This window comes from Scyliorhinus torazame, chromosome 2 (genome assembly GCF_047496885.1).
Source record: "Scyliorhinus torazame isolate Kashiwa2021f chromosome 2, sScyTor2.1, whole genome shotgun sequence".
Taxonomy (NCBI): domain Eukaryota; kingdom Metazoa; phylum Chordata; class Chondrichthyes; order Carcharhiniformes; family Scyliorhinidae; genus Scyliorhinus; species Scyliorhinus torazame.
Genome location: NC_092708.1, coordinates 104886474 through 104896289, shown reverse-complemented (window position 1 = coordinate 104896289; position 9816 = coordinate 104886474). Strand labels below are relative to the sequence as shown.

Genomic DNA, 9816 nt, shown 5'->3' with positions numbered 1-9816 from the left:
ATTGCAAAGGGCTCCTTTTGGAATCCAGCAAAAGTTAAGTGAATATTTTCAAGACCTAGGGAGGAAATTGCGGGTCCCCTAACCGAGATATTTGAATCATCGGCAGCCACAGGTGAGGTGCCTGAAGATTGGAGAGTGGCGAATGTTGTGCCCTTGTTTAAGAAGGGCAGCAGGGAAAAGCCTGGGAACTACAGACCGGTGAGCCTAACGTCTGTAGTAGGTAAGTTGCTAGAAGGTATTCTGAGAGACAGGATCTACAAGCATTTAGAGAGGCAAGGACTGATTCGGGGCAGTCAACATGGCTTTGTGCGTGGAAAATCATGTCTCACAAATTTGATTGAGTTTTTTGAGGGGGTGACCAAGAAGGTAGATGAGGGCAGTGCAGTAGACGTTGTCTACATGGACTTTAGCAAAGCCTTTGACAAGGTACCGCATGGTAGGTTGTTGCAGAAGGTTAAAGCTCACGGGATCCAGGGTGAGGTTGCCAATTGGATTCAAAATTGGCTGGACGACAGAAGGCAGAGGGTGGTTGTAGAGGGTTGTTTTTCAAACTGGAGGCCTGTGACCAGTGGTGTGCCTCAGGGATCGGTGCTGGGTCCACTGTTATTTGTGATTTATATTAATGATTTGGATGAGAATTTAGGAGGTATGGTCAGTAAGTTTGCAGATGACACCAAGATTGGTGGCACAGTGGATAGTGAAGAAGGTTATCTAGGATTGCAACGGGATCTTGATCAATTAGGCCAGTGGGCCGACGAATGGCAGATGGAGTTTAATTTAGATAAATGTGAGGTGATGCATTTTGGCAGATCGAATCAGGCCAGGACCTACTCAGTTAATGGTATGGCGTTGGGGAGAGTTATAGAACAAAGAGATCTAGGAGTACAGGTTCATAGCTCCTTGAAGGTGGAGTCGCAGGTGGACAGGGTGGTGAAGAAGGCATTCGGCATGCTTGGTTTCATTGGTCAGAACATTGAATATAGGAGTTGGGACGTCTTGTTGAAGTTGTACAAGACATTGGTACGGCCACACTTGGAATACTGTGTGCAGTTCTGGTCACCCTATTATAGAAAGGATATTATTAAACTAGAAAGAGTGCAGAAAAGATTTACTAGGATGTTGCCGGGACTTGATGGTTTGAGTTATAAGGAGAGGCTGGATAGACTGGGACTTTTTTCCCTGGAGCGTAGGAGGCTTAGGGGTGATCTTATAGAAGTCTATAAAATAATGAGGGGCATAGATAAGGTAGATAGTCAACATCTTTTCCCAAAGGTAGGGGAGTCTAAAACTAGAGGGCATAGGTTTAAGGTGAGAGGGGAGAGATTCAGAAGGGCCCAGAGGGGCAATTTCTTCACTCAGAGGGTAGTGAGTGTCTGGAATGGGCTGCCAGAGGTAGTAGTAGAGGCGGGTACAATTGTGTCTTTCAAAAAGCATTTAGATAGTTACATGGGTAAGATGGGTATAGAGGGTTATGGGCCAAGTGCGGGCAACTGGGACTAGCTTAATGGTAAAAACTGGGCGGCATGGACTGGTTGGGCCGAAGGGCCTGTTTCCATGCTGTAAACTTCTATGATTCTATGATTCTATGACCTTTCAGGTACAGGAATTCTTCTCTCAACAATTGAAAATAAACAGATAAAAAGGAAAACCATCTCTGCTGCTACTAAATTTGAATTCAATTTTTGTGGCATTAGTTAACTGATGGATATGCAGAGTAAAAACTGGAGCCATTTAAAAAAAGCACTGTGGGTCTCTTAATTCTATAAAAGGCATGCCACAATTGCCAATATTCTCAAATTGAAAATGGAAATACAGAACATAATTTAAAACTTCATAATTTAGTGTTTCTGAAATTAATTTTGAAAAGATTGACAAAAACAAAGTGAATTCTAAAAATCATATATAGGGCATTAAGAAGAAAGATATAATTATTATTTTATTTTCTCCATGCTTTGAGTAAGTATGTGGACCAGAAATGTGGGTTCTGATTATATATTTTTCTAATTCATTTTTATGGGATGTGGGCTTCGCTAGATCGACCAGCATTTATTGCCCATCTCTAATTGCCCTTGAGAAAGTGGTGGTGAGCTGCCTTCTTGAACTGCTGCAGTCCATGTAGTGTAGGTACACCCACCGTGCTATTAGGCAGGGAGTTCCAAGAGTTTGCCACAGTGCCAGTGACAGTGAAAGAACGGCGATATATTTCCAAGTCAGGATGGTGAGTGACTTGAAAGGGAACTTCCAACTGGTGATGTTCCCATGTATCTGTTGCCCTTGTCCTTCTAGATGGTAGTGGATGTGGGTTTGGAAGGTGCGACCTTGGTGAGTCCCTGCAGTGCATCTTGTAGATGGTACATACTGCTGCTAGTGAGGGTCGGTGATGCAGGGAGTGAATGACTTTTGTGGATGGGGTGCCAATCAAGTGGTCTACTTTGTCCTGGATAGTGTTGAGCTTCTTGAAGCTTCTTCATCCAGGGACATGGGGAGAATTCCAACACACTCCTGACTTGTGCCTTGTAGGTGGGGACAGGCATTGGGGAATCAGACGGTATGTTACTTGCCAAAGGATCTCTAGCCTCTGACTTGCCCTTGTAGCCGTAGTATTTATACTACGGGGCAGCACGGTAGCATTGTGGATAGCACAATTGTTTCACAGCTCCAGGGTCCCAGGTTCGATTTCGGCTTGGGTCACTGTCTGTGCGGAGTCTGCACATCTTCCCCGTGTGTGCGTGGGTTTCCTCCGGGTGCTCCGGTTTCCTCCCATAGTTCAAAGATGTGCGGGTTAGGTGGATTGGCCACGATAAATTGCCCTTAGTGTCCAAAATTGCCCTTAGTGTTGGGTGGGGTTACTGGGTTTTGGGGATAGGGTGGAGGTGCTGATGTTGGGTAGGGTGCTCTTTCCAAGAGCCGGTACAGACTCGATGGGCCGAATGGCCTCCTTCTGAACTGTAAATTCTATGATATGATTGGTCCAGTTCAGTTTCTGGTCAATGGTAACCCCATGGATGTTGTTAGTGAGGGATTCAGTGATAGTAATGCCATTGAATGTCAAGGGGCGATGGTTTGATTCTCTCTTATTGGAGTTGGTCATTATCTGGCACTTGTGTGGCGTGAATGTTACATTCTGCCCAAGCGTGGATATTATCCAGGTCTTGCTGCATTAGCACATGACAGTGTCAGAGATGTCATGAATGGTGCTGAAAATTGTGCAATAATCAGCAAACATCCCCACATCTGATCTTAGATTGGAAGGTTGGAGTAGCTGCAGATGATTGGGCCTAGGACACTACCCTGAAGAACTCTTGCAGTGATGTCCCGGGACTGAGATGACTGAACTCCAACTACCACAACCATCTTCCATTGTGCCACGGATGACTCCAACCAATGGAGAGTTTCCCCCCTGATTCCCATTGACTCCAGTTTAGCTCGGGCTCCCTGATGCCATACTCGATCAAATGCTGCCTTGATGTCAAGGGCAGTCCCACTCACCTCACCTCTGGAGTTCAGGTCTTTTATCCATGTTTGAACCAAGGATGTAATGAGCTGGGTGATTCTAGTGGAACCCAAAGTGAACGTCAATAAGCAGGTTATTGCGAACTAAGTGCTGCTTGATAGCACTGTTGATGATCCCTTCCATCACTTTATTGTTGATTGAGAATAGACTGAAAGGGTGGTAATTGGCTGGGTTGGATTTGTCCTGCTTTTGTGTTTTAGAAATACCTGGGAAATTTTCCACATTGCCAGGTAGATGTTGTCATGATATTCAGGTAAACATCATCGTACAAACATACATACATACTGATGGACAGATCAACGGACCAATCAACACACACACAACACCACAGCCAATCACAGGCAAGAGCATACACACTACAAAACAGGGAACACGACACTTCCCGGGCATTCCAGTGAGACAGCTCAGGGCACAGAGCTCACAGCAAGCCACTCAGACATCCACCATGGGCTGAGTGCCACTCCAATATAGTATTAGGAATAGGTCCACAGATTCTAGGGTTATGATCGAACCTCAGTAACCAGTTTACCACTGTAAATAAATGTTAGTCATAAAACTGAGTTGTACCATTCGCAACCGTGTACCCAACACATCAGATGCTAGTGATGTAGCTGTACTGGAACAGCTTGGCTAGGGGTGCCACAAGTTCTGGAGTCCAGGTCTTCAGTACTATTGCCGGAATATTGTCAGGGCCCATAGCCTTCCCAGTATCCAGTGCCTTAAGCCATTTCTTCATATCACGTAGTGTGAATCTGAATTGGCTGAACACTGACATCTGTGATGCGAGGGACCTCTGGAGGAGACCGAGATTGATCATCCATTCAACATTTCTGGCTGAAGGTTATTGCGAATGCTTCAGCCTTGTCTTTTGCATCGATGTATTGGGCTCCTCCATCATTGAGGATGGGATATTTGTGGAGCATCCTCCTCCAATGAGTTTTTTTTTTAACAAAATAAATTTAATAAAGCCCAGTAAAGTTTCTGGAAATTTGTATATAAGCATGACATACACATTCATGCTACAGCTGTGTGGTATATTTACATGTCAATATTCGCTTTATTTAGAAAAACATTGCTTAAAAAGGACAACCAAAAAGCAGCAAGGGTCTCAGCTGTGTCACTGTGTATACACTTTTGTGATATCTCTGTATTTCCCATTAGGTGCTTCATAGTTAGCTATGGGTGGAGTAAAACGACATCCCTGTAACTCCAATGGAAACAGTCCTTGGTTCCGTTTAATGGCAGCCTGGTACAACTCTTCCGATTCTAGCCGCAGTTCTTGTAGAGCCTGCTGCTGTGCCTCAATCATGGACTCGATCATTTCAGCTTCCTTTTCATGTTCTTTTTGCTTATAGCGTGACCATTTCTTCATCAGAAGTGCTCGCCTCTCGGTCTCTTCCACTGGCAACTTGGGAGGATCTCGTATTCTGGATTCATCAAGGAACTTAGTTCGAGTGATGAAATCTTCGATCGGGATCAGCTCTGGAGGGACACGTTCCAATTTCTTCAGTCTTTTTCTCAGACGGTCTCTTACTGCCTGTTCTCTCCTGGGATCCACTTTCTTCTTTTTCTTCGGTTCAGCTCTCATTGGTAAGGATTCTCCATCCGCCAGTGACAATATTGTACAGAAGCATTCCACACTGAACGAGGAATCAGGCCGATGACCGGCCGGACTATCCAGGACATGTCCACCGTGCAGAGTCGCCGCCTCCTTGTCCACGCCCTTACCGATCTCTCTCGCTCTCCCCCTCTCACCAACCAAGTCGCAACCTCTCCTCAGTAGGCCACACTACCCCTCCAATGAGTTGTTAATTGTCCACCATCATCCACGACTGGATATGGCAGGACTGCAGAACTTAGATCTGATCCATTGGTTGTGGGATCGCTTAGCTCTGTCTATCACTTGCTGCTTATGTTTGGCATGCAAGTAGTCCTGTGTTGCAGGTTTACCAGGTTGACACCCAGTATTCCTGGTGCTGCTCCTGGCATGCCCTCCTGCACTCTTCATTGATTCCCAGCAACTCACTGGTAAATGGGTCCACTAGTTGGGGCCAGGATCTGTGCATATATTACATTTGATATCAATGATCAGGGCAAGAGATCTGGTTCAGAATCGGGGTTTTGTGAGGGCCATGAAGAATCCAGCACGAGTTTGTAGAATAGAAAGAAATAACTTTATTTACAATATCATATACATACAACAGCAACAGTACTCCCTTGCTGCTCACTCCTCTCTAGCTGGTTCCATACTGGCCAGCTCTATTTATGCAGGGACTCTGCTAATGATTTCTCCGCACCCCCTCATTGGGGAAGCTCATACTCCCTAAGGACTGTGGGATTGCCATTAGTCCACAGCCAGTGGTCGGCAGGCATGTTATAACATCCCCCCCCCCAAAGTCCAAGAAATCCATCGAAGACCCTGGCGAAGGAAGGCGTCAGACTCGTGTTGCCGCAGGCCGGACACCATTTGCAAGAGGCGCTGGATCGGGCGGATTGTAACGAGACTGAGAACGGGGCTTCCCTGATGAACGGCGTAATGGTTGTACATCCACGGCCTGTGGGACCGAGGACTTCCCCTCTGAGGCGTCCTGTGTCTCCATCTCAGAGTCGGAGTCCGCTGCCTCCGTCATCTCGGCGTCCCTATCTCCATGCGGTTCTGCAATGACCTGCACAGGCTTTGGGTGCGGCACCAGAGGAAGATCATGAGGAATACCCTCCACTGTGTCTGGTCTCTGCGGCTGTAGAAGTGAGCTCCGGGGGCAGGGAATCTTTGGAAGAAGCGGCTTTCTGGACCGAACGTGGTCTACATGTTTGTGCTGGAGACTACCCTGGGCTTGAACCTGGTAAGAGATAGGGCCCGTTCAGCAAAAGATAACGCCTGGGACCCACTGGGCACCACCAGCAAAATTTCGAATGAACACTGGGTCACCGTGTGCAATCTGCCGAATCGGCCGATGCCGAGAAAGATCATGTCCTTGCTGTTCTTGAGTGCGGCGTACTTTTGCACCAATATCCGGGAAAACCATGCTAAGATGGGTGCGAAGTCTTCGGTCCATTAGGTGTTCCGTTGGTGCTACCCCAGTCACCACATGTGGAGTGATCCTATCTGAAAACATAAAACGAGCCAGTCTCGTGTCCATAGACCCGGAAGACTGTCTCTTTAGGCCCCGTTTGAATGTCTGCACTGCACTTGAATGTCTCCACCAACCCATTGGAAGCTAGGTGCTATGGAGCGGTGCGGATATGGCGGATGCCATTCATCTTCATGAATCTCGCAAACTCCTCACTTGTGAAAGGAGTGCCGTTGTCCGTCGTGACGAGCACCTCGGGGAAGCCATGCGTACTGAAAGACAAACTCGTCTTCTCAAACGTTGCAAAGGACGTTGTGCCTACCATCTTATGCACCTCTAGCCATTTAGACTGGGCATCGATAATAGAAGGAACATGGATCCTTGAAAAGGGCCGGCGAAATCCGCATGAAAGCGCGCCCGAGGCTGCCCTGGCCAATCCCAGTGATGTAGGGGCGGGGCATGTGGAAGCTTCTGATGCTCCTGGCAACTGGAGCAGTTTTGGCCATCTTCTCAATGTCGGAGTCGAGGCCTGACCACCAGACATAACTCCGGGCCAACATTTTCATTTTGGTCACACCCAGATGCCCATTGTGCAAGTCCTGTAGTATCCTTTTTCTGGGGCGACCTTATGCGTCCCCCACAAGAGGATACTGTCTTCCACGCTCAATTCTGACAGCTTGGAGGAAAATGACCGCAACTCGCCTGGGAGCTGTCTATGTTGCCCACCGTACAGGACTATGTGCCGAACCTTTGACAGGACTGGCTCCGTCTGGGTCCACTCACGGATCTGTGATGCCGTAACAGGCAAGGAGTCCATACAATTTAGGGTTGCAACCACCTCACCGATCGTGGGGGTCGACATGGGCCGGCTGACAAAGGCAATCGGCTCAGTGCATCGGCATTCACTATCTGGGTCCCTGGTTTATGCTCCAGAGTATACTCGTAGGCAGCGAGCAACAAAGCCCAGCGCTGGATCCGTGCAGAAGCTATGGGTGGTACTGGCTTATCCTCTCGGAAAAGTCCCCGCAGAGGCTTATGATCAGTCACAATAGCGAAGTGGTGGCCATACACATACTGGTGGAAGCGTTTCATGCAAGGACCACTGCCAGGCCCTCCTTCTCGACCTGCGAATACTTCTTTTCCGCTGCAGTCAATGTGCGGGAGGCGAAAGCTATCGGTCGCACGGCACCGTTCTCCATCTTGTGGGACAGGACGGCCCCAATACCATATGGGGATGCATCACACGTGACGAGCAAAGGCTTTCCAGGATCATAGTGGGTTAGTAACCCAGAAGGTGACAATTGCTGTTTTACTCGTCGGAAAGCGGTTTCTTGCGGCTGACCCCAAACCCAGGTGTGATTCTTCTTTAGCAGAAGGTGCAATGGGGCCAGCGTAGTTGCCAGATTGGGGAGGAACTTCCCAGAACAGTTTACGAGGCCGAGAAAAGAACGAAGATGCGAAACGTCAGTCGGGGCCGGGGCCTATTGAATAGTGCGTACCTTCTCTGCGAAGGGGTGCAAACCTTCGCGGTCCACCCGATAACCCAGGTAGACCACTTCCTTCGCCTGAATGATGCACTTTGTGCGACGTAAATGGACTCCAGCCTCCGAAAAACGTCGAAGGACAGCCTCCAGATTTTCCAAATGTTCCTGCCCGACGTCCCTGTAATCAAAACGTCATCTAAGTAGACAGTGGCACGCGGTAAACCTCTCAAGATGCCCTCCATTACGCGTTGAAAGATAGCGCAGGCAGGGGATACTCCAAAGGGCAACCGTGTATATTCATACAGGCCCCCATGTGTATTAATAGTTACATTGGCCGGGAGGCAGGGTCCAGCTCCAACAGTAGGTTGGCATGACTCATATTTAATTTCACGAACGAGAGTCCACCTGCAAGCTTCACGTAGAGATCTTCTATGCGGGGCATTGGATATCAGTCGAGCCGGGAAGCCATATTCACTGTAAGTTTATAGTCGCCACACAAGCAAACTGTGGCATTTGGCTTCATTAGAGGTACAATTGGCGCTGCCCAGTCAGCAAAACAGACGGGCCAGATAATACCCAAGGATTCCAAATGTATGCGGGCCGCAGGTGGTAAGCAAAATGACCACCTGGCGCTCGTTTTCAGTGATGATGTTTGTCCAGAAATATTAATGCATCCGTTGTGCATACTGGTTCCAACTTTCCAGCACAGCATCAAAGACATCCAAACGTACATAAAGAGGCATGGTGTAACAGAAAAGAAACTTCTAACCTGTATCCAACAAAAATCCAGGGAGGTGGCTTCAGCAGCGTAGGCAGCTATCCACTTTAACCCTCATCGCCACTTTTGTAAGGGCCATGAAGAATCCAGCACGAGTTTGTAGAATAGAAAGAAACAACTTTATTTACAATATCATATACATACAACAGCAGCAGTACTCCCTTACTGCTCACTCCTCTCTAGCTGGTTCCATACTGGCCAGCTCTATTCATGCAGGGACTCTGCTAATGATTTCTCCGTCCCCCCTCATTGGGGAAGCTCATATTCCCTAAGGATTGTGGGATTGCCATTAGATCCCAGCCAGTGGTAAGCAGGCAGGTTATAACAAGGGGAAACGATGCCAGAATCAGGAGTCAGTGCCTATTGTATGCACTTACGAACAGCAAGATGTCAAATTTGAAATTCTTCGGCCAGTTGCCAGCCTCCTCATCGGCCTGCTGTCGGGCAGTGCGGCCATCACTAAAGCACATGTCGGGGCACTTATTGATTATATACACCGCGGTTTGCACTTTGCCACAGTTGCACAGGGGTGAGTCACGGTGTCCCCAATGGGAGAGGTTCTTGCGGCAGGGTCCAACTCAAGTGGGAAATTTGTTCAGTTTGACCCATTCGCTGCGCGGGAGGTTGAAGCCTGGGATTTCCAATGTGGAATCATCAACCAAGTGCTGATTCTGGGCTATTTTCTTGGTGTTGTGCCACAGGACCTTCCACAGGTCTGCAGCAGAATGACCTACCTCAGGCAGGTTGGTCCAGATTGGCCGCCTTGAGATGAGGCACCTGCTGGTTGGGTGGGTGATGTCTTCTACCAGTGACTGATCTGGAATTTTATGCACTTTTTCTAGAAATCTTGCTGTGCTTGCTACACAACGGATTTGTGATGGTGCAATATTGTAGAGCACAAGTGGTCAATTTGTGTTTGTTGAATAGATGAGATGGTCCTCATGGACTCATTCAGCTGGACATCTACTG

The 9816-nt window shown here is 47.9% G+C and overlaps 1 pseudogene; it reads right to left on the bottom strand.

Annotated features, from left to right (window-relative positions):
• Positions 1-4451: 4451 nt before the first annotated feature.
• LOC140407784 (large ribosomal subunit protein mL40 pseudogene) lies at positions 4452-5289 on the bottom strand (annotated as a pseudogene).
• Positions 5290-9816: the final 4527 nt, after the last annotated feature.